The sequence below is a fragment of the Canis lupus genome (assembly GCF_048164855.1).
Source record: "Canis lupus baileyi chromosome 5 unlocalized genomic scaffold, mCanLup2.hap1 SUPER_5_unloc_1, whole genome shotgun sequence".
NCBI lineage: Eukaryota > Metazoa > Chordata > Mammalia > Carnivora > Canidae > Canis > Canis lupus.
In genome coordinates, this window is record NW_027326407.1 from 220076 (window position 1) to 245411 (window position 25336).

Here is a 25336-nt window from a genome sequence, read left to right on the forward strand (position 1 = left end):
CTGCTACCCACTCGGACATGGGAGTTGGAACCTAGCTACACTCCTATTGAAGAAGGATGTTGGAAATCGCTGTATTCAACTCAGATACACGGGAGTTCAGGCCCAATGCTTACACATGCTTTTCCCACAACCTATCCCAGCCACTAACATAAGGAGGTTAGCAGGTACGTCTACAGTCAGGCAGGATGCGGGAGGGTTCTGCCCTGTCCTCAGCTCTCACAGGGAAGCATGCCTAGAAGCCAGCTCTCAACTAGCTGCATTCTTATGACAGTGTGAAGGTAGCAGTATTCTGAGTAAGGAGGTTCCCAGATTACCACTCTCCGGCACCTGGAGATACCGTCCAGGTCTGCATTGTTAACTTGCGTCTCAGAGGCCTCTGGCAAAAGTCTCTGGTGAAGACGTGGGAAACTCACTCTGCAGGCAGTGTGGAACTGTGAGGGACTGAGGGTGAGCTCAACTCTCAGCAGTAAGATGATTTTGGACAAGGCGTTCAGCTACCTTCTCACATATGGAACTTAGTATGTAGCACCAGTCTAGCCCAGGAATTACTGGGAAATCGCTGGATTGAGCTTGGAGGCACTAGTCTTGTGTGCCGGCAGATTCCAGTTACCTCTCCCAACACTTCGGTGAAGCAGCGAGCCTAGGCCTTTTGGAAGCGAAAGGTAGCGGCAGGCAGGAGGTAGGGTTACAGGCCATAAGCTCAACTCTCAGAAGTGGGTATGAATGGGAGGCAGATGTCTGCTACCCACTCGGACATGCGAGTGGGAACCCACCTACACTCTGATCAAGAAGGACTTTGGAAATCGCTGTATTCAACTCAGATACACGTGGGTTCAGGCACAACGATTCCACATGCTTTTCTCACAACCTTTCCCTGCCACTAACATGAGGACGTTAGCAGCTCCTTCTACAGTCAAGCAGGATGCGGGAGGGTTGTGCCCTGACCTCAGCTCTCACAGGGAAGCATGCCTTGAAGCCAGCTGTCAACTAGCTGCATTCTTATGGCAGGGTGAAGGTAGCAGTATTCTGAGACAGGAGGTTCCCAGATTACCACTCTACTGCACCTGGAGATACCCTCCAGGTCTGCATTGTTAACTTGCGTCTCAGAAGCCTCTGGCAAACGTCTCTGGTGAAGACGTGCGAAACTCACTCTGCAGGCAGTGTGGAACTGTGAGGGACTGTGGGTGAGTTCAACTCTCAGAAGTAAGATGTTTTTGGTCAAGGCGTTCAACTACCTACTCACGTATGGAACTTAGTATGTAGCACCAGTCTACCCCAGGAATTACTAGTAAATCGCTTGATTGAGCTTGGAGGCACTCGTCTTGTGTGCCGGGAGATTCCAGTTACCTCTCCCAACACTTCGGTGAAGCAGCGAGCCTAGGCCTTTTGGAAGCGAAAGGTAGCTGCAGGCAGGAGGTAGGGTTACAGGCCATAAGCTCAACTCTCAGAAGTGGGTATGCATGGGAGGCAGATGTCTGCTACCCACTCGGACATGCGAGTGGGAACCTAGCTACACTCTGATGAAGAAGGACTTTGGAAATCGCTGTATTCAACTCAGATACACGTGGGTTCAGGCACAACGATTCCACATGCTTTTCTCACAACCTTTCCCTGCCACTAACATGAGGACGTTAGCAGCTCCTTCTACAGTCAAGCAGGATGCGGGAGGGTTGTGCCCTGTCCTTAGCTCTCACAGGGAAGCATGCCTTGAAGCCAGCTGTCAAGTAGCTGCATTCTTATGGCAGGGTGAAGGTAGGAGTATTCTGAGTAAGGAGGTTCCCAGATTACCACTCTACTGCACCTGGAGATACCCTCCAGGTCTGCATTGTTAACTTGCGTCTCAGAAGCCTCTGGCAAACGTCTCTGGTGAAGACGTGCGAAACTCACTCTGCAGGCAGTGTGGAACTGTGAGGGACTGAGGGTGAGCTCAACTCTCAGAAGTAAGATGTTTTTGGACAAGGCGTTCAACTACCTACTCACGTATGGAACTTAGTATGTAGCACCAGTCTACCCCAGGAATTACTAGGAAATCACTTGATTGAGCTTGGAGGCACACGTCTTGTGTGCCGGGAGATTCCAGTTACCTCTCCCAACACTTGCGTCAAGCAGCGAGCCTAGGCCTTTTGGAAGCGAAAGGTAGCAGCAGGCAGGATGTGGGGTTACAGGCCATAAGCTCAACTCTCAGAAGTGTGTATGCATGGGAGGCAGATGTCTGCTACCCACTCGGACATGGGAGTTGGAACCTAGCTACACTCCTATTGAAGAAGGATGTTGGAAATCGCTGTATTCAACTCAGATACACGGGAGTTCAGGCCCAATGCTTACACATGCTTTTCCCACAACCTATCCCAGCCACTAACATAAGGAGGTTAGCAGGTACGTCTACAGTCAGGCAGGATGCGGGAGGGTTCTGCCCTGTCCTCAGCTCTCACAGGGAAGCATGCCTAGAAGCCAGCTCTCAACTAGCTGCATTCTTATGACAGTGTGAAGGTAGCAGTATTCTGAGTAAGGAGGTTCCCAGATTACCACTCTCCGGCACCTGGAGATACCGTCCAGGTCTGCATTGTTAACTTGCGTCTCAGAGGCCTCTGGCAAAAGTCTCTGGTGAAGACGTGGGAAACTCACTCTGCAGGCAGTGTGGAACTGTGAGGGACTGAGGGTGAGCTCAACTCTCAGCAGTAAGATGATTTTGGACAAGGCGTTCAGCTACCTTCTCACATATGGAACTTAGTATGTAGCACCAGTCTACCCCAGGAATTACTGGGAAATCGCTGGATTGAGCTTGGAGGCACTAGTCTTGTGTGCCGGCAGATTCCAGTTACCTCTCCCAACACTTCGGTGAAGCAGCGAGCCTAGGCCTTTTGGAAGCGAAAGGTAGCGGCAGGCAGGAGGTAGGGTTACAGGCCATAAGCTCAACTCTCAGAAGTGGGTATGCATGGGAGGCAGATGTCTGCCACCCACTCGGACATGCAAGTGGGAACCTAGCTACACTCTCATGAAGAAGGACTTTGGAAATCGCTGTATTCAACTCAGATACACGTGGGTTTAGGCACAACGATTCCACATGCTTTTCTCACAACCTTTCCCTGCCACTAACATGAGGACGTTAGCAGCTCCTTCTACAGTCAAGCAGGATGCGGGAGGGTTGTGCCCTGTCCTTAGCTCTCACAGGGAAGCATGCCTTGAAGCCAGCTGTCAAGTAGCTGCATTCTTATGGCAGGGTGAAGGTAGCAGTATTCTGAGACAGGAGGTTCCCAGATTACCACTCTACTGCACCTGGAGATACCCTCCAGGTCTGCATTGTTAACTTGCGTCTCAGAAGCCTCTGGCAAACGTCTCTGGTGAAGACGTGCGAAACTCACTCTGCAGGCAGTGTGGAACTGTGAGGGACTGAGGGTGAGCTCAACTCTCAGAAGTAAGATGTTTTTGGACAAGGCGTTCAACTACCTACTCACGTATGGAACTTAGTATGTAGCACCAGTCTACCCCAGGAATTACTAGGAAATCACTTGATTGAGCTTGGAGGCACACGTCTTGTGTGCCGGGAGATTCCAGTTACCTCTCCCAACACTTCGGTGAAGCAGCGAGCCTAGGCCTTTTGGAAGCGAAAGGTAGCTGCAGGCAGGAGGTAGGGTTACAGGCCATAAGCTCAACTCTCAGAAGTGGGTATGCATGGGAGGCAGATGTCTGCTACCCACTCGGACATGCGAGTGGGAACCTAGCTACACTCTGATGAAGAAGGACTTTGGAAATCGCTGTATTCAACTCAGATACACGTGGGTTCAGGCACAACGATTCCACATGCTTTTCTCACAACCTTTCCCTGCCACTAACATGAGGACGTTAGCAGCTCCTTCTACAGTCAAGCAGGATGCGGGAGGGTTGTGCCCTGTCCTTAGCTCTCACAGGGAAGCATGCCTTGAAGCCAGCTGTCAAGTAGCTGCATTCTTATGGCAGGGTGAAGGTAGGAGTATTCTGAGTAAGGAGGTTCCCAGATTACCACTCTACTGCACCTGGAGATACCCTCCAGGTCTGCATTGTTAACTTGCGTCTCAGAAGCCTCTGGCAAACGTCTCTGGTGAAGACGTGCGAAACTCACTCTGCAGGCAGTGTGTAACTGTGAGGGACTGAGGGTGAGCTCAACTCTCAGAAGTAAGATGTTTTTGGACAAGGCGTTCAACTACCTACTCACGTATGGAACTTAGTATGTAGCACCAGTCTACCCCAGGAATTACTAGGAAATCACTTGATTGAGCTTGGAGGCACTCGTCTTGTGTGCCGGGAGATTCCAGTTACCTCTCCCAACACTTGCGTCAAGCAGCGAGCCTAGGCCTTTTGGAAGCGAAAGGTAGCAGCAGGCAGGATGTGGGGTTACAGGCCATAAGCTCAACTCTCAGAAGTGTGTATGCATGGGAGGCAGATGTCTGCTACCCACTCGGACATGGGAGTTGGAACCTAGCTACACTCCTTTTGAAGAAGGATGTTGGAAATCGCTGTATTCAACTCAGATACACGGGAGTTCAGGCCCAATGCTTACACATGCTTTTCCCACAACCTATCCCAGCCACTAACATAAGGAGGTTAGCAGGTACGTCTACAGTCAGGCAGGATGCGGGAGGGTTCTGCCCTGTCCTCAGCTCTCACAGGGAAGCATGCCTAGAAGCCAGCTCTCAACTAGCTGCATTCTTATGACAGTGTGAAGGTAGCAGTATTCTGAGTAAGGAGGTTCCCAGATTACCACTCTCCGGCACCTGGAGATACCGTCCAGGTCTGCATTGTTAACTTGCGTCTCAGAGGCCTCTGGCAAAAGTCTCTGGTGAAGACGTGGGAAACTCACTCTGCAGGCAGTGTGGAACTGTGAGGGACTGAGGGTGAGCTCAACTCTCAGCAGTAAGATGATTTTGGACAAGGCGTTCAGCTACCTTCTCACATATGGAACTTAGTATGTAGCACCAGTCTAGCCCAGGAATTACTGGGAAATCGCTGGATTGAGCTTGGAGGCACTAGTCTTGTGTGCCGGCAGATTCCAGTTACCTCTCCCAACACTTCGGTGAAGCAGCGAGCCTAGGCCTTTTGGAAGCGAAAGGTAGCGGCAGGCAGGAGGTAGGGTTACAGGCCATAAGCTCAACTCTCAGAAGTGGGTATGCATGGGAGGCAGATGTCTGCCACCCACTCGGACATGCAAGTGGGAACCTAGCTACACTCTCATGAAGAAGGACTTTGGAAATCGCTGTATTCAACTCAGATACACGTGGGTTTAGGCACAACGATTCCACATGCTTTTCTCACAACCTTTCCCTGCCACTAACATGAGGACGTTAGCAGCTCCTTCTACAGTCAAGCAGGATGCGGGAGGGTTGTGCCCTGTCCTTAGCTCTCACAGGGAAGCATGCCTTGAAGCCAGCTGTCAAGTAGCTGCATTCTTATGGCAGGGTGAAGGTAGCAGTATTCTGAGACAGGAGGTTCCCAGATTACCACTCTACTGCACCTGGAGATACCCTCCAGGTCTGCATTGTTAACTTGCGTCTCAGAAGCCTCTGGCAAACGTCTCTGGTGAAGACGTGCGAAACTCACTCTGCAGGCAGTGTGTAACTGTGAGGGACTGAGGGTGAGCTCAACTCTCAGAAGTAAGATGTTTTTGGACAAGGCGTTCAACTACCTACTCACGTATGGAACTTAGTATGTAGCAGCAGTCTACCCCAGGAATTACTAGGAAATCACTTGATTGAGCTTGGAGGCACACGTCTTGTGTGCCGGGAGATTCCAGTTACCTCTCCCAACACTTGCGTCAAGCAGCGAGCCTAGGCCTTTTGGAAGCGAAAGGTAGCAGCAGGCAGGATGTGGGGTTACAGGCCATAAGCTCAACTCTCAGAAGTGTGTATGCATGGGAGGCAGATGTCTGCTACCCACTCGGACATGGGAGTTGGAACCTAGCTACACTCCTATTGAAGAAGGATGTTGGAAATCGCTGTATTCAACTCAGATACACGGGAGTTCAGGCCCAATGCTTACACATGCTTTTCCCACAACCTATCCCAGCCACTAACATAAGGAGGTTAGCAGGTACGTCTACAGTCAGGCAGGATGCGGGAGGGTTCTGCCCTGTCCTCAGCTCTCACAGGGAAGCATGCCTAGAAGCCAGCTCTCAACTAGCTGCATTCTTATGACAGTGTGAAGGTAGCAGTATTCTGAGTAAGGAGGTTCCCAGATTACCACTCTCCGGCACCTGGAGATACCGTCCAGGTCTGCATTGTTAACTTGCGTCTCAGAGGCCTCTGGCAAAAGTCTCTGGTGAAGACGTGGGAAACTCACTCTGCAGGCAGTGTGGAACTGTGAGGGACTGAGGGTGAGCTCAACTCTCAGCAGTAAGATGATTTTGGACAAGGCGTTCAGCTACCTTCTCACATATGGAACTTAGTATGTAGCACCAGTCTAGCCCAGGAATTACTGGGAAATCGCTGGATTGAGCTTGGAGGCACTAGTCTTGTGTGCCGGCAGATTCCAGTTACCTCTCCCAACACTTCGGTGAAGCAGCGAGCCTAGGCCTTTTGGAAGCGAAAGGTAGCGGCAGGCAGGAGGTAGGGTTACAGGCCATAAGCTCAACTCTCAGAAGTGGGTATGAATGGGAGGCAGATGTCTGCTACCCACTCGGACATGCGAGTGGGAACCCACCTACACTCTGATCAAGAAGGACTTTGGAAATCGCTGTATTCAACTCAGATACACTTGGGTTCAGGCACAACGATTCCACATGCTTTTCTCACAACCTTTCCCAGCCACTAACATGAGGACGTTAGCAGCTCCTTCTACAGTCAAGCAGGATGCGGGAGGGTTGTGCCCTGACCTCAGCTCTCACAGGGAAGCATGCCTTGAAGCCAGCTGTCAACTAGCTGCATTCTTATGGCAGGGTGAAGGTAGCAGTATTCTGAGACAGGAGGTTCCCAGATTACCACTCTACTGCACCTGGAGATACCCTCCAGGTCTGCATTGTTAACTTGCGTCTCAGAAGCCTCTGGCAAACGTCTCTGGTGAAGACGTGCGAAACTCACTCTGCAGGCAGTGTGGAACTGTGAGGGACTGTGGGTGAGTTCAACTCTCAGAAGTAAGATGTTTTTGGTCAAGGCGTTCAACTACCTACTCACGTATGGAACTTAGTATGTAGCACCAGTCTACCCCAGGAATTACTAGTAAATCGCTTGATTGAGCTTGGAGGCACTCGTCTTGTGTGCCGGGAGATTCCAGTTACCTCTCCCAACACTTCGGTGAAGCAGCGAGCCTAGGCCTTTTGGAAGCGAAAGGTAGCTGCAGGCAGGAGGTAGGGTTACAGGCCATAAGCTCAACTCTCAGAAGTGGGTATGCATGGGAGGCAGATGTCTGCTACCCACTCGGACATGCGAGTGGGAACCTAGCTACACTCTGATGAAGAAGGACTTTGGAAATCGCTGTATTCAACTCAGATACACGTGGGTTCAGGCACAACGATTCCACATGCTTTTCTCACAACCTTTCCCTGCCACTAACATGAGGACGTTAGCAGCTCCTTCTACAGTCAAGCAGGATGCGGGAGGGTTGTGCCCTGTCCTTAGCTCTCACAGGGAAGCATGCCTTGAAGCCAGCTGTCAAGTAGCTGCATTCTTATGGCAGGGTGAAGGTAGGAGTATTCTGAGTAAGGAGGTTCCCAGATTACCACTCTACTGCACCTGGAGATACCCTCCAGGTCTGCATTGTTAACTTGCGTCTCAGAAGCCTCTGGCAAACGTCTCTGGTGAAGACGTGCGAAACTCACTCTGCAGGCAGTGTGGAACTGTGAGGGACTGAGGGTGAGCTCAACTCTCAGAAGTAAGATGTTTTTGGACAAGGCGTTCAACTACCTACTCACGTATGGAACTTAGTATGTAGCACCATTCTACCCCAGGAATTACTAGGAAATCACTTGATTGAGCTTGGAGGCACTCGTCTTGTGTGCCGGGAGATTCCAGTTACCTCTCCCAACACTTGTGTCAAGCAGCGAGCCTAGGCCTTTTGGAAGCGAAAGGTAGAAGCAGGCAAGATGTGGGGTTACAGGCCATAAGCTCAACTCTCAGAAGTGTGTATGCATGGGAGGCAGATGTCTGCTACCCACTCGGACATGGGAGTTGGAACCTAGCTACACTCCTATTGAAGAAGGATGTTGGAGGGATCCCTGGGTGGCGCAGCGGTTTGGCGCCCGCCTTCGGCCCAGGGCGCGATCCTGGAGACCCGGGATCGAATCCCAGGTCGGGCTACCGGTGCATGGAGCCTGCTTCTCCCTCTGCCTGTGTCTCTGCCTCTCTCTCTCTCTCACTGTGTGCCTATCATAAATAAATAAAATAAAATTTAAAAAAAAAAAAAAAAAAAAAAGAAGAAGGAAGTTGGAAATCACTGTATTCAACTCAGATACACGGGAGTTCAGGCCCAATGCTTCCACATGCTTTTCCCACAAACTATCCCAGCCACTAACATAAGGAGGTTAGCAGGTACGTCTACAGTCAGGCAGGATGCGGGAGGGTTCTGCCCTGTCCTCAGCTCTCACAGGGAAGCATGCCTAGAAGCCAGCTCTCAACTAGCTGCATTCTTATGACAGTGTGAAGGTAGCAGTATTCTGAGTAAGGAGGTTCCCAGATTACCACTCTCCTGCACCCAGAGATACCGTCCAGGTCTGCATTGTTAACTTGCGTCTCAGAGGCCTCTGGCAAAAGTCTCTGGTGAAGACGTGGGAAACTCACTCTGCAGGCAGTGTGGAACTGTGAGGGACTGAGGGTGAGCTCAACTCTCAGCAGTAAGATGATTTTGGACAAGGCGTTCAGCTACCTTCTCACATATGGTACTTAGTATGTAGCACCAGTCTACCCCAGGAATTACTGAGAAATCGCTGGATTGAGCTTGGAGGCACTAGTCTTGTGTGCCGGCAGATTCCAGTTACCTCTCCCAACACTTCGGTGAAGCAGCGAGCCTAGGCCTTTTGGAAGCGAAAGGTAGCGGCAGGCAGGAGGTAGGGTTACAGGCCATAAGCTCAACTCTCAGAAGTGGGTATGAATGGGAGGCAGATGTCTGCTACACACTCGGACATGCGAGTGGGAACCTAGCTACACTCTGATCAAGAAGGACTTTGGAAATCGCTGTATTCAACTCAGATACACGTGGGTTCAGGCACAACGATTCCACATGCTTTTCTCACAACCTTTCCCTGCCACTAACATGAGGACGTTAGCAGCTCCTTCTACACTCAAGCAGGATGCGGGTGGGTTGTGCCCTGTCCTTAGCTCTCACAGGGAAGCATGCCTTGAAGCCAGCTGTCAACTAGCTGCATTCTTATGGCAGGGTGAAGGTAGCAGTATTCTGAGACAGGAGGTTCCCAGATTACCACTCTACTGCACCTGGAGATACCCTCCAGGTCTGCATTGTTAACTTGCGTCTCAGAAGCCTCTGGCAAACGTCTCTGGTGAAGACGTGCGAAACTCACTCTGCAGGCAGTGTGGAACTGTGAGGGACTGAGGGTCAGCTCAACTCTCAGAAGTAAGATGTTTTTGGACAAGGCGTTCAACTACCTACTCACGTATGGAACTTAGTATGTAGCACCAGTCTACCCCAGGAATTACTAGGAAATCACTTGATTGAGCTTGGAGGCACTCGTCTTGTGTGCCGGGAGATTCCAGTTACCTCTCCCAACACTTGCGTCAAGCAGCGAGCCTAGGCCTTTTGGAAGCGAAAGGTAGCAGCAGGCAGGATGTGGGGTTACAGGCCATAAGCTCAACTCTCAGAAGTGTGTATGCATGGGAGGCAGATGTCTGCTACCCACTCGGACATGGGAGTTGGAACCTAGCTACACTCCTTTTGAAGAAGGATGTTGGAAATCGCTGTATTCAACTCAGATACACGGGAGTTCAGGCCCAATGCTTACACATGCTTTTCCCACAACCTATCCCAGCCACTAACATAAGGAGGTTAGCAGGTACGTCTACAGTCAGGCAGGATGCGGGAGGGTTCTGCCCTGTCCTCAGCTCTCACAGGGAAGCATGCCTAGAAGCCAGCTCTCAACTAGCTGCATTCTTATGACAGTGTGAAGGTAGCAGTATTCTGAGTAAGGAGGTTCCCAGATTACCACTCTCCGGCACCTGGAGATACCGTCCAGTTCTGCATTGTTAACTTGCGTCTCAGAGGCCTCTGGCAAAAGTCTCTGGTGAAGACGTGGGAAACTCACTCTGCAGGCAGTGTGGAACTGTGAGGGACTGAGGGTGAGCTCAACTCTCAGCAGTAAGATGATTTTGGACAAGGCGTTCAGCTACCTTCTCACATATGGAACTTAGTATGTAGCACCAGTCTACCCCAGGAATTACTGGGAAATCGCTGGATTGAGCTTGGAGGCACTAGTCTTGTGTGCCGGCAGATTCCAGTTACCTCTCCCAACACTTCGGTGAAGCAGCGAGCCTAGGCCTTTTGAAAGCGAAAGGTAGCGGCAGGCAGGAGGTAGGGTTACAGGCCATAAGCTCAACTCTCAGAAGTGGGTATGCATGGGAGGCAGATGTCTGCCACCCACTCGGACATGCAAGTGGGAACCTAGCTACACTCTCATGAAGAAGGACTTTGGAAATCGCTGTATTCAACTCAGATACACGTGGGTTTAGGCACAACGATTCCACATGCTTTTCTCACAACCTTTCCCTGCCACTAACATGAGGACGTTAGCAGCTCCTTCTACAGTCAAGCAGGATGCGGGAGGGTAGTGCCCTGTCCTTAGCTCTCACAGGGAAGCATGCCTTGAAGCCAGCTGTCAAGTAGCTGCATTCTTATGGCAGGGTGAAGGTAGCAGTATTCTGAGACAGGAGGTTCCCAGATTACCACTCTACTGCACCTGGAGATACCCTCCAGGTCTGCATTGTTAACTTGCGTCTCAGAAGCCTCTGGCAAACGTCTCTGGTGAAGACGTGCGAAACTCACTCTGCAGGCAGTGTGTAACTGTGAGGGACTGAGGGTGAGCTCAACTCTCAGAAGTAAGATGTTTTTGGACAAGGCGTTCAACTACCTACTCACGTATGGAACTTAGTATGTAGCACCAGTCTACCCCAGGAATTACTAGGAAATCACTTGATTGAGCTTGGACGCACACGTCTTGTGTGCCGGGAGATTCCAGTTACCTCTCCCAACACTTGCGTCAAGCAGCGAGCCTAGGCCTTTTGGAAGCGAAAGGTAGCAGCAGGCAGGATGTGGGGTTACAGGCCATAAGCTCAACTCTCAGAAGTGTGTATGCATGGGAGGCAGATGTCTGCTACCCACTCGGACATGGGAGTTGGAACCTAGCTACACTCCTATTGAAGAAGGATGTTGGAAATCGCTGTATTCAACTCAGATACACGGCAGTTCAGGCCCAATGCTTACACATGCTTTTCCCACAACTTATCCCAGCCACTAACATAAGGAGGTTAGCAGGTACGTCTACAGTCAGGCAGGATGCGGGAGGGTTCTGCCCTGTCCTCAGCTCTCACAGGGAAGCATGCCTAGAAGCCAGCTCTCAACTAGCTGCATTCTTATGACAGTGTGAAGGTAGCAGTATTCTGAGTAAGGAGGTTCCCAGATTACCACTCTCCGGCACCTGGAGATACCGTCCAGGTCTGCATTGTTAACTTGCGTCTCAGAGGCCTCTAGCAAAAGTCTCTGGTGAAGACGTGGGAAACTCACTCTGCAGGCAGTGTGGAACTGTGAGGGACTGAGGGTGAGCTCAACTCTCAGCAGTAAGATGATTTTGGACAAGGCGTTCAGCTACCTTCTCACATATGGAACTTAGTATGTAGCACCAGATAGCCCAGGAATTACTGGGAAATCGCTGGATTGAGCTTGGAGGCACTAGTCTTGTGTGCCGGCAGATTCCAGTTACCTCTCCCAACACTTCGGTGAAGCAGCGAGCCTAGGCCTTTTGGAAGCGAAAGGTAGCGGCAGGCAGGAGGTAGGGTTACAGGCCATAAGCTCAACTCTCAGAAGTGGGTATGAATGGGAGGCAGATGTCTGCTACCCACTCGGACATGCGAGTGGGAACCTAGCTACACTCTGATCAAGAAGGACTTTGGAAATCGCTGTATTCAACTCAGATACACGTGGGTTCAGGCACAACGATTCCACATGCTTTTCTCACAACCTTTCCCTGCCACTAACATGAGGACGTTAGCAGCTCCTTCTACAGTCAAGCAGGATGCGGGAGGGTTGTGCCCTGACCTCAGCTCTCACAGGGAAGCATGCCTTGAAGCCAGCTGTCAACTAGCTGCATTCTTATGGCAGGGTGAAGGTAGCAGTATTCTGAGACAGGAGGTTCCCAGATTACCACTCTACTGCACCTGGAGATACCCTCCAGGTCTGCATTGTTAACTTGCGTCTCAGAGGCCTCTGGCAAACGTCTCTGGTGAAGACGTGCGAAACTCACTCTGCAGGCAGTGTGGAACTGTGAGGGACTGAGGGTGAGCTCAACTCTCAGAAGTAAGATGTTTTTGGACAAGGCGTTCAACTACCTACTCACGTATGGAACTTAGTATGTAGCACCATTCTACCCCAGGAATTACTAGGAAATCACTTGATTGAGCTTGGAGGCACTCGTCTTGTGTGCCGGGAGATTCCAGTTACCTCTCCCAACACTTGTGTCAAGCAGCGAGCCTAGGCCTTTTGGAAGCGAAAGGTAGAAGCAGGCAGGATGTGGGGTTACAGGCCATAAGCTCAACTCTCAGAAGTGTGTATGCATGGGAGGCAGATGTCTGCTACCCACTCGGACATGGGAGTTGGAACCTAGCTACACTCCTATTGAAGAAGGATGTTGGAGGGATCCCTGGGTGGCGCAGCGGTTTGGCGCCCGCCTTCGGCCCAGGGCGCGATCCTGGAGACCCGGGATCGAATCCCAGGTCGGGCTACCGGTGCATGGAGCCTGCTTCTCCCTCTGCCTGTGTCTCTGCCTCTCTCTCTCTCTCACTGTGTGCCTATCATAAATAAATAAAATAAAATTTAAAAAAAAAAAAAAAAAAAAAGAAGAAGGATGTTGGAAATTACTGTATTCAACTCAGATACACGGGAGTTCAGGCCCAATGCTTCCACATGCTTTTCCCACAAACTATCCCAGCCACTAACATAAGGAGGTTAGCAGGTACGTCTACAGTCAGGCAGGATGCGGGAGGGTTCTGCCCTGTCCTCAGCTCTCACAGGGAAGCATGCCTAGAAGCCAGCTCTCAACTAGCTGCATTCTTATGACAGTGTGAAGGTAGCAGTATTCTGAGTAAGGAGGTTCCCAGATTACCACTCTCCTGCACCCAGAGATACCGTCCAGGTCTGCATTGTTAACTTGCGTCTCAGAGGCCTCTGGCAAAAGTCTCTGGTGAAGACGTGGGAAACTCACTCTGCAGGCAGTGTGGAACTGTGAGGGACTGAGGGTGAGCTCAACTCTCAGCAGTAAGATGATTTTGGACAAGGCGTTCAGCTACCTTCTCACATATGGTACTTAGTATGTAGCACCAGTCTACCCCAGGAATTACTGAGAAATCGCTGGATTGAGCTTGGAGGCACTAGTCTTGTGTGCCGGCAGATTCCAGTTACCTCTCCCAACACTTCGGTGAAGCAGCGAGCCTAGGCCTTTTGGAAGCGAAAGGTAGCGGCAGGCAGGAGGTAGGGTTACAGGCCATAAGCTCAACTCTCAGAAGTGGGTATGAATGGGAGGCAGATGTCTGCTACCCACTCGGACATGCGAGTGGGAACCTAGCTACACTCTGATGAAGAAGGACTTTGGAAATCGCTGTATTCAACTCAGATACACGTGGGTTCAGGCACAACGATTCCACATGCTTTTCTCACAACCTTTCCCTGCCACTAACATGAGGACGTTAGCAGCTCCTTCTACACTCAAGCAGGATGCGGGTGGGTTGTGCCCTGTCCTTAGCTCTCACAGGGAAGCATGCCTTGAAGCCAGCTGTCAACTAGCTGCATTCTTATGGCAGGGTGAAGGTAGCAGTATTCTGAGACAGGAGGTTCCCAGATTACCACTCTACTGCACCTGGAGATACCCTCCAGGTCTGCATTGTTAACTTGCGTCTCAGAAGCCTCTGGCAAACGTCTCTGGTGAAGACGTGCGAAACTCACTCTGCAGGCAGTGTGTAACTGTGAGGGACTGAGGGTGAGCTCAACTCTCAGAAGTAAGATGTTTTTGGACAAGGCGTTCAACTACCTACTCACGTATGGAACTTAGTATGTAGCACCAGTCTACCCCAGGAATTACTAGGAAATCACTTGATTGAGCTTGGAGGCACTCGTCTTGTGTGCCGGGAGATTCCAGTTACCTCTCCCAACACTTGCGTCAAGCAGCGAGCCTAGGCCTTTTGGAAGCGAAAGGTAGCAGCAGGCAGGATGTGGGGTTACAGGCCATAAGCTCAACTCTCAGAAGTGTGTATGCATGGGAGGCAGATGTCTGCTACCCACTCGGACATGGGAGTTGGAACCTAGCTACACTCCTTTTGAAGAAGGATGTTGGAAATCGCTGTATTCAACTCAGATACACGGGAGTTCAGGCCCAATGCTTACACATGCTTTTCCCACAACCTATCCCAGCCACTAACATAAGGAGGTTAGCAGGTACGTCTACAGTCAGGCAGGATGCGGGAGGGTTCTGCCCTGTCCTCAGCTCTCACAGGGAAGCATGCCTAGAAGCCAGCTCTCAACTAGCTGCATTCTTATGACAGTGTGAAGGTAGCAGTATTCTGAGTAAGGAGGTTCCCAGATTACCACTCTCCGGCACCTGGAGATACCGTCCAGTTCTGCATTGTTAACTTGCGTCTCAGAGGCCTCTGGCAAAAGTCTCTGGTGAAGACGTGGGAAACTCACTCTGCAGGCAGTGTGGAACTGTGAGGGACTGAGGGTGAGCTCAACTCTCAGCAGTAAGATGATTTTGGACAAGGCGTTCAGCTACCTTCTCACATATGGAACTTAGTATGTAGCACCAGTCTACCCCAGGAATTACTGTGAAATCGCTGGAATGAGCTTGGAGGCACTAGTCTTGTGTGCCGGCAGATTCCAGTTACCTCTCCCAACACTTCGGTGAAGCAGCGAGCCTAGGCCTTTTGGAAGCGAAAGTTAGCGGCAGGCAGGAGGTAGGGTTACAGGCCATAAGCTCAACTCTCAGAAGTGGGTATGCATGGGAGGCAGATGTCTGCCACCCACTCGGACATGCAAGTGGGAACCTAGCTACACTCTCATGAAGAAGGACTTTGGAAATCGCTGTATTCAACTCAGATACACGTGGGTTTAGGCACAACGATTCCACATGCTTTTCTCACAACCTTTCCCTGCCACTAACATGAGGACGTTAGCAGCTCCTTCTACAGTCAAGCAGGATGCGGGAGGGTAGTGCCCTGTCCTTAGCTCTCACACGGAAGCATGCCTTGAAGCCAGCTGTCAAGTAGCTGCATTCTTATGGCAGGGTGAAGGTAGCAGTATTCTGAGACAGGAGGTTCCCAGATTACCACTCTACTGCACCTGGAGATACCCTCCAGGTCTGCATTGTTAACTTGCGTCTCAGAAGCCTCTGGCAAACGTCTCTGGTGAAGACGTGCGAAACTCACTCTGCAGGCAGTGTGGAACTGTGAGGGACTGAGGGTGAGCTCAACTCTCAGAAGTAAGATGTTTTTGGACAAGGCGTTCAACTACCTACTCACGTATGGAACTTAGTATGTAGCACCATTCTACCCCAGGAATTACTAGGAAATCACTTGATTGAGCTTGGAGGCACTCGTCTTGTGTGCCGGGAGATTCCAGTTACCTCTCCCAACACTTGCGTCAAGCAGCGAGCCTAGGCCTTTTGGAAGCGAAAGGTAGCAGCAGGCAGGATGTGGGGTTACAGGCCATAAGCTCAACTCTCAGAAGTGTGTATGCATGGGAGGCAGATGTCTGCTACCCACTCGGACATGGGAGTTGGAACCTAGCTACACTCCTATTGAAGAAGGATGTTGGAAATCGCTGTATTCAACTCAGATACACGGCAGTTCAGGCCCAATGCTTACACATGCTTTTCCCACAACCTATCCCAGCCACTAACATAAGGAGGTTAGCAGGTACGTCTACAGTCAGGCAGGATGCGGGAGGGTTCTGCCCTGTCCTCAGCTCTCACAGGGAAGCATGCCTAGAAGCCAGCTCTCAACTAGCTGCATTCTTATGACAGTGTGAAGGTAGCAGTATTCTGAGTAAGGAGGTTCCCAGATTACCACTCTCCGGCACCTGGAGATACCGTCCAGGTCTGCATTGTTAACTTGCGTCTCAGAGGCCTCTAGCAAAAGTCTCTGGTGAAGACGTGGGAAACTCACTCTGCAGGCAGTGTGGAACTGTGAGGGACTGAGGGTGAGCTCAACTCTCAGCAGTAAGATGATTTTGGACAAGGCGTTCAGCTACCTTCTCACATATGGAACTTAGTATGTAGCACCAGATAGCCCAGGAATTACTGGGAAATCGCTGGATTGAGCTTGGAGGCACTAGTCTTGTGTGCCGGCAGATTCCAGTTACCTCTCCCAACACTTCGGTGAAGCAGCGAGCCTAGGCCTTTTGGAAGCGAAAGGTAGCGGCAGGCAGGAGGTAGGGTTACAGGCCATAAGCTCAACTCTCAGAAGTGGGTATGAATGGGAGGCAGATGTCTGCTACCCACTCGGACATGCGAGTGGGAACCTAGCTACACTCTGATCAAGAAGGACTTTGGAAATCGCTGTATTCAACTCAGATACACGTGGGTTCAGGCACAACGATTCCACATGCTTTTCTCACAACCTTTCCCTGCCACTAACATGAGGACGTTAGCAGCTCCTTCTACAGTCAAGCAGGATGCGGGAGGGTTGTGCCCTGACCTCAGCTCTCACAGGGAAGCATGCCTTGAAGCCAGCTGTCAACTAGCTGCATTCTTATGGCAGGGTGAAGGTAGCAGTATTCTGAGACAGGAGGTTCCCAGATTACCACTCTACTGCACCTGGAGATACCCTCCAGGTCTGCATTGTTAACTTGCGTCTCAGAGGCCTCTGGCAAACGTCTCTGGTGAAGACGTGCGAAACTCACTCTGCAGGCAGTGTGGAACTGTGAGGGACTGAGGGTGAGCTCAACTCTCAGAAGTAAGATGTTTTTGGACAAGGCGTTCAACTACCTACTCACGTATGGAACTTAGTATGTAGCACCATTCTACCCCAGGAATTACTAGGAAATCACTTGATTGAGCTTGGAGGCACTCGTCTTGTGTGCCGGGAGATTCCAGTTACCTCTCCCAACACTTGTGTCAAGCAGCGAGCCTAGGCCTTTTGGAAGCGAAAGGTAGAAGCAGGCAGGATGTGGGGTTACAGGCCATAAGCTCAACTCTCAGAAGTGTGTATGCATGGGAGGCAGATGTCTGCTACCCACTCGGACATGGGAGTTGGAACCTAGCTACACTCCTATTGAAGAAGGATGTTGGAGGGATCCCTGGGTGGCGCAGCGGTTTGGCGCCCGCCTTCGGCCCAGGGCGCGATCCTGGAGACCCGGGATCGAATCCCAGGTCGGGCTACCGGTGCATGGAGCCTGCTTCTCCCTCTGCCTGTGTCTCTGCCTCTCTCTCTCTCTCACTGTGTGCCTATCATAAATAAATAAAATAAAATTTAAAAAAAAAAAAAAAAAAAAAGAAGAAGGATGTTGGAAATCACTGTATTCAACTCAGATACACGGGAGTTCAGGCCCAATGCTTCCACATGCTTTTCCCACAAACTATCCCAGCCACTAACATAAGGAGGTTAGCAGGTACGTCTACAGTCAGGCAGGATGCGGGAGGGTTCTGCCCTGTCCTCAGCTCTCACAGGGAAGCATGCCTAGAAGCCAGCTCTCAACTAGCTGCATTCTTATGACAGTGTGAAGGTAGCAGTATTCTGAGTAAGGAGGTTCCCAGATTACCACTCTCCTGCACCCAGAGATACCGTCCAGGTCTGCATTGTTAACTTGCGTCTCAGAGGCCTCTGGCAAAAGTCTCTGGTGAAGACGTGGGAAACTCACTCTGCAGGCAGTGTGGAACTGTGAGGGACTGAGGGTGAGCTCAACTCTCAGCAGTAAGATGATTTTGGACAAGGCGTTCAGCTACCTTCTCACATATGGTACTTAGTATGTAGCACCAGTCTACCCCAGGAATTACTGGGAAATCGCTGGATTGAGCTTGGAGGCACTAGTCTTGTGTGCCGGCAGATTCCAGTTACCTCTCCCAACACTTCGGTGAAGCAGCGAGCCTAGGCCTTTTGGAAGCGAAAGGTAGCGGCAGGCAGGAGGTAGGGTTACAGGCCATAAGCTCAACTCTCAGAAGTGGGTATGAATGGGAGGCAGATGTCTGCTACCCACTCGGACATGCGAGTGGGAACCTAGCTACACTCTGATGAAGAAGGACTTTGGAAATCGCTGTATTCAACTCAGATACACGTGGGTTCAGGCACAACGATTCCACATGCTTTTCTCACAACCTTTCCCTGCCACTAACATGAGGACGTTAGCAGCTCCTTCTACACTCAAGCAGGATGCGGGTGGGTTGTGCCCTGTCCTTAGCTCTCACAGGGAAGCATGCCTTGAAGCCAGCTGTCAACTAGCTGCATTCTTATGGCAGGGTGAAGGTAGCAGTATTCTGAGACAGGAGGTTCCCAGATTACCACTCTACTGCACCTGGAGATACCCTCCAGGTCTGCATTGTTAACTTGCGTCTCAGAAGCCTCTGGCAAACGTCTCTGGTGAAGACGTGCGAAACTCACTCTGCAGGCAGTGTGTAACTGTGAGGGACTGAGGGTGAGCTCAACTCTCAGAAGTAAGATGTTTTTGGACAAGGCGTTCAACTACCTACTCACGTATGGAACTTAGTATGTAGCACCAGTCTACCCCAGGAATTACTAGGAAATCACTTGATTGAGCTTGGAGGCACTCGTCTTGTGTGCCGGGAGATTCCAGTTACCTCTCCCAACACTTGCGTCAAGCAGCGAGCCTAGGCCTTTTGGAAGCGAAAGGTAGCAGCAGGCAGGATGTGGGGTTACAGGCCATAAGCTCAACTCTCAGAAGTGTGTATGCATGGGAGGCAGATGTCTGCTACCCACTCGGACATGGGAGTGGGAACCTAGCTACACTCCTTTTGAAGAAGGATGTTGGAAATCGCTGTATTCAACTCAGATACACGGGAGTTCAGGCCCAATGCTTACACATGCTTTTCCCACAACCTATCCCAGCCACTAACATAAGGAGGTTAGCAGGTACGTCTACAGTCAGGCAGGATGCGGGAGGGTTCTGCCCTGTCCTCAGCTCTCACAGGGAAGCATGCCTAGAAGCCAGCTCTCAACTAGCTGCATTCTTATGACAGTGTGAAGGTAGCAGTATTCTGAGTAAGGAGGTTCCCAGATTACCACTCTCCGGCACCTGGAGATACCGTCCAGGTCTGCATTGTTAACTTGCGTCTCAGAGGCCTCTGGCAAAAGTCTCTGGTGAAGACGTGGGAAACTCACTCTGCAGGCAGTGTGGAACTGTGAGGGACTGAGGGTGAGCTCAACTCTCAGCAGTAAGATGATTTTGGACAAGGCGTTCAGCTACCTTCTCACATATGGAACTTAGTATGTAGCACCAGTCTAGCCCAGGAATTACTGGGAAATCGCTGGATTGAGCTTGGAGGCACTAGTCTTGTGTGCCGGCAGATTCCAGTTACCTCTCCCAACACTTCGGTGAAGCAGCGAGCCTAGGCCTTTTGGAAGCGAAAGGTAGCGGCAGGCAGGAGGTAGGGTTACAGGCCATAAGCTCAACTCTCAGAAGTGGGTATGAATGGGAGGCAGATGTCTGCTACCCACTCGGACATGCGAGTGGGAACCTAGCTACACTCTGATCAAGAAGGACTTTGGAAATCGCTGTATTCAACTCAGATACACGTGGGTTCAGGCACAACGATTCCACATGCTTTTCTCACAACCTTTCCCTGCCACTAACATGAGGACGTTAGCAGCTCCTTCTACAGTCAAGCAGGATGCGGGAGGGTTGTGCCCTGACCTCAGCTCTCACAGGGAAGCATGCCTTGAAGCCAGCTGTCAACTAGCTGCATTCTTATGGCAGGGTGAAGGTAGCAGTATTCTGAGACAGGAGGTTCCCAGATTACCACTCTACTGCACCTGGAGATACCCTCCAGGTCTGCATTGTTAACTTGCGTCTCAGAAGCCTCTGGCAAACGTCTCTGGTGAAGACGTGCGAAACTCACTCTGCAGGCAGTGTGGAACTGTGAGGGACTGTGGGTGAGTTCAACTCTCAGAAGTAAGATGTTTTTGGTCAAGGCGTTCAACTACCTACTCACGTATGGAACTTAGTATGTAGCACCAGTCTACCCCAGGAATTACTAGTAAATCGCTTGATTGAGCTTGGAGGCACTCGTCTTGTGTGCCGGCAGATTCCAGTTACCTCTCCCAACACTTGTGTCAAGCAGCGAGCCTAGGCCTTTTGGAAGCGAAAGGTAGCTGCAGGCAGGAGGTAGGGTTACAGGCCATAAGCTCAACTCTCAGAAGTGTGTCTGCATGGGAGGCAGATGTCTGCTACCCACTCGGACATGGGAGTTGGAACCTAGCTACACTCCTATTGAAGAAGGATGTTGGAGGGATCCCTGGGTGGCGCAGCGGTTTGGCGCCCGCCTTCGGCCCAGGGCGCGATACTGGAGACCCGGGATCGAATCCCAGGTCGGGCTACCGGTGCATGGAGCCTGCTTCTCCCTCTGCCTGTGTCTCTGCCTCTCTCTCTCTCTCACTGTGTGCCTATCATAAATAAATAAAATAAAATTTAAAAAAAAAAAAAAAAAAAAAAAGAAGAAGGATGTTGGAAATCACTGTATTCAACTCAGATACACGGGAGTTCAGGCCCAATGCTTCCACATGCTTTTCCCACAAACTATCCCAGCCACTAACATAAGGAGGTTAGCAGGTACGTCTACAGTCAGGCAGGATGCGGGAGGGTTCTGCCCTGTCCTCAGCTCTCACAGGGAAGCATGCCTAGAAGCCAGCTCTCAACTAGCTGCATTCTTATGACAGTGTGAAGGTAGCAGTATTCTGAGTAAGGAGGTTCCCAGATTACCACTCTCCTGCACCCAGAGATACCGTCCAGGTCTGCATTGTTAACTTGCGTCTCAGAGGCCTCTGGCAAAAGTCTCTGGTGAAGACGTGGGAAACTCACTCTGCAGGCAGTGTGGAACTGTGAGGGACTGAGGGTGAGCTCAACTCTCAGCAGTAAGATGATTTTGGACAAGGCGTTCAGCTACCTTCTCACATATGGTACTTAGTATGTAGCACCAGTCTACCCCAGGAATTACTGGGAAATCGCTGGATTGAGCTTGGAGGCACTAGTCTTGTGTGCCGGCAGATTCCAGTTACCTCTCCCAACACTTCGGTGAAGCAGCGAGCCTAGGCCTTTTGGAAGCGAAAGGTAGCGGCAGGCAGGAGGTAGGGTTACAGGCCATAAGCTCAACTCTCAGAAGTGGGTATGAATGGGAGGCAGATGTCTGCTACCCACTCGGACATGCGAGTGGGAACCTAGCTACACTCTGATCAAGAAGGACTTTGGAAATCGCTGTATTCAACTCAGATACACGTGGGTTCAGGCACAACGATTCCACATGCTTTTCTCACAACCTTTCCCTGCCACTAACATGAGGACGTTAGCAGCTCCTTCTACAGTCAAGCAGGATGCGGGAGGGTTGTGCCCTGACCTCAGCTCTCACAGGGAAGCATGCCTTGAAGCCAGCTGTCAACTAGCTGCATTCTTATGGCAGGGTGAAGGTAGCAGTATTCTGAGACAGGAGGTTCCCAGATTACCACTCTACTGCACCTGGAGATACCCTCCAGGTCTGCATTGTTAACTTGCGTCTCAGAAGCCTCTGGCAAACGTCTCTGGTGAAGACGTGCGAAACTCACTCTGCAGGCAGTGTGGAACTGTGAGGGACTGTGGGTGAGTTCAACTCTCAGAAGTAAGATGTTTTTGGACAAGGCGTTCAACTACCTACTCACGTATGGAACTTAGTATGTAGCACCAGTCTACCCCAGGAATTACTAGTAAATCGCTTGATTGAGCTTGGAGGCACTCGTCTTGTGTGCCGGCAGATTCCAGTTACCTCTCCCAACACTTCGGTGAAGCAGCGAGCCTAGGCCTTTTGGAAGCGAAAGGTAGCTGCAGGCAGGAGGTAGGGTTACAGGCCATAAGCTCAACTCTCAGAAGTGTGTCTGCATGGGAGGCAGATGTCTGCTACCCACTCGGACATGGGAGTTGGAACCTAGCTACACTCCTATTGAAGAAGGATGTTGGAGGGATCCCTGGGTGGCGCAGCGGTTTGGCGCCCGCCTTCGGCCCAGGGCGCGATACTGGAGACCCGGGATCGAATCCCAGGTCGGGCTACCGGTGCATGGAGCCTGCTTCTCCCTCTGCCTGTGTCTCTGCCTCTCTCTCTCTCTCACTGTGTGCCTATCATAAATAAATAAAATAAAATTTAAAAAAAAAAAAAAAAAAAAAAAAGAAGAAGGATGTTGGAAATCACTGTATTCAACTCAGATACACGGGAGTTCAGGCCCAATGCTTCCACATGCTTTTCCCACAAACTATCCCAGCCACTAACATAAGGAGGTTAGCAGTTACGTCTACAGTCAGGCAGGATGCGGGAGGGTTCTGCCCTGTCCTCAGCTCTCACAGGGAAGCATGCCTAGAAGCCAGCTCTCAACTAGCTGCATTCTTATGACAGTGTGAAGGTAGCAGTATTCTGAGTAAGGAGGTTCCCAGATTACCACTCTCCTGCACCCAGAGATACCGTCCAGGTCTGCATTGTTAACTTGCGTCTCAGAGGCCTCTGGCAAAAGTCTCTGGTGAAGACGTGGGAAACTCACTCTGCAGGCAGTGTGGAACTGTGAGGGACTGAGGGTGAGCTCAACTCTCAGCAGTAAGATGATTTTGGACAAGGCGTTCAGCTACCTTCTCACATATGGTACTTAGTATGTAGCACCAGTCTACCCCAGGAATTACTGGGAAATCGCTGGATTGAGCTTGGAGGCACTAGTCTTGTGTGCCGGCAGATTCCAGTTACCTCTCCCAACACTTCGGTGAAGCAGCGAGCCTAGGCCTTTTGGAAGCGAAAGGTAGCGGCAGGCAGGAGGTAGGGTTACAGGCCATAAGCTCAACTCTCAGAAGTGGGTATGAATGGGAGGCAGATGTCTGCTACCCACTCGGACATGCGAGTGGGAACCTAGCTACACTCTGATGAAGAAGGACTTTGGAAATCGCTGTATTCAACTCAGATACACGTGGGTTCAGGCACAACGATTCCACATGCTTTTCTCACAACCTTTCCCTGCCACTAACATGAGGACGTTAACAGCTCCTTCTACAGTCAAGCACGATGCGGGAGGGTTGTGCCCTGACCTCAGCTCTCACAGGGAAGCATGCCTTGAAGCCAGCTGTCAACTAGCTGCATTCTTATGGCAGGGTGAAGGTAGCAGTATTCTGAGTAAGGAGGTTCCCAGATTACCACTCTACAGCACCTGGAGATACCCTCCAGGTCTGCATTGATAACTTGCGTCTCAGAAGCCTCTGGCAAAAGTCTCTGGTGAAGACGTGCGAAACTCACTCTGCAGGCAGTGTGGAACTGTGAGGGACTGTGGGTGAGTTCAACTCTCAGAAGTAAGATGTTTTTGGTCAAGGCGTTCAACTACCTACTCACGTATGGAACTTAGTATGTAGCACCAGTCCACCCCAGGAATTACTAGTAAATCGCTTGATTGAGCTTGGAGGCACTCGTCTTGTGTGCCGGGAGATTCCAGTTACCTCTCCCAACACTTCGGTGAAGCAGCGAGCCTAGGCCTTTTGGAAGCGAAAGGTAGCTGCAGGCAGGAGGTAGGGTTACAGGCCATAAGCTCAACTCTCAGAAGTGGGTATGCATGGGAGGCAGATGTCTGCTACCCACTCGGACATGCGAGTGGGAACCTAGCTACACTCTGATGAAGAAGGACTTTGGAAATCGCTGTATTCAACTCAGATACACGTGGGTTCAGGCACAACGATTCCACATGCTTTTCTCACAACCTTTCCCTGCCACTAACATGAGGACGTTAGCAGCTCCTTCTACAGTCAAGCAGGATGCGGGAGGGTTGTGCCCTGTCCTTAGCTCTCACAGGGAAGCATGCCTTGAAGCCAGCTGTCAAGTAGCTGCATTCTTATGGCAGGGTGAAGGTAGGAGTATTCTGAGACAGGAGGTTCCCAGATTACCATTCTACTGCACCTGGAGATACCCTCCAGGTCTGCATTGTTAACTTGCGTCTCAGAAGCCTCTGGCAAACGTCTCTGGTGAAGACGTGCGAAACTCACTCTGCAGGCAGTGTGGAACTGTGAGGGACTGAGGGTGAGCTCTACTCTCAGAAGTAAGATGTTTTTGGACAAGGCGTTCAACTACCTACTCACGTATGGAACTTAGTATGTAGCACCAGTCTACCCCAGGAATTACTAGGAAATCACTTGATTGAGCTTGGAGGCACTCGTCTTGTGTGCCGGAGATTCCAGTTACCTCTCCCAACACTTGCGTCAAGCAGCGAGCCTAGGCCTTTTGGAAGCGAAAGGTAGCAGCAGGCAGGATGTGGGGTTACAGGCCATAAGCTCAACTCTCAGAAGTGGGTATGCATGGGAGGCAGATGTCTGCTACCCACTCGGACATGGGAGTTGGAACCTAGCTACACTCCTAATGAAGAAGGATGTTGGATATCGCTGTATTCAACTCAGATACACGTGGGTTCAGGCACAACGATTCCACATGCTTTTCTCACAACCTTTCCCTGCCACTAACATGAGGACGTTAGCAGCTCCTTCTACAGTCAAGCAGGATGCGGGAGGGTTGTGCCCTGTCCTTAGCTCTCACAGGGAAGCATGCCTTGAAGCCAGCTGTCAAGTAGCTGCATTCTTATGGCAGGGTGTAGGTAGCAGTATTCTGAGACAGGAGGTTCCCAGATTACCACTCTACTGCACCTGGAGATACCCTCCAGGTCTGCATTGTTAACTTGCGTCTCAGAAGCCTCTGGCAAACGTCTCTGGTGAAGACGTGCGAAACTCACTCTGCAGGCAGTGTGGAACTGTGAGGGACTGAGGGTGAGCTCAACTCTCAGAAGTAAGATGTTTTTGGACAAGGCGTTCAACTACCTACTCACGTATGGAACTTAGTATGTAGCACCAGTCTACCCCAGGAATTACTAGGAAATCACTTGATTGAGCTTGGAGGCACTCGTCTTGTGTGCCGGGAGATTCCAGTTACCTCTCCCAACACTTGCGTCAAGCAGCGAGC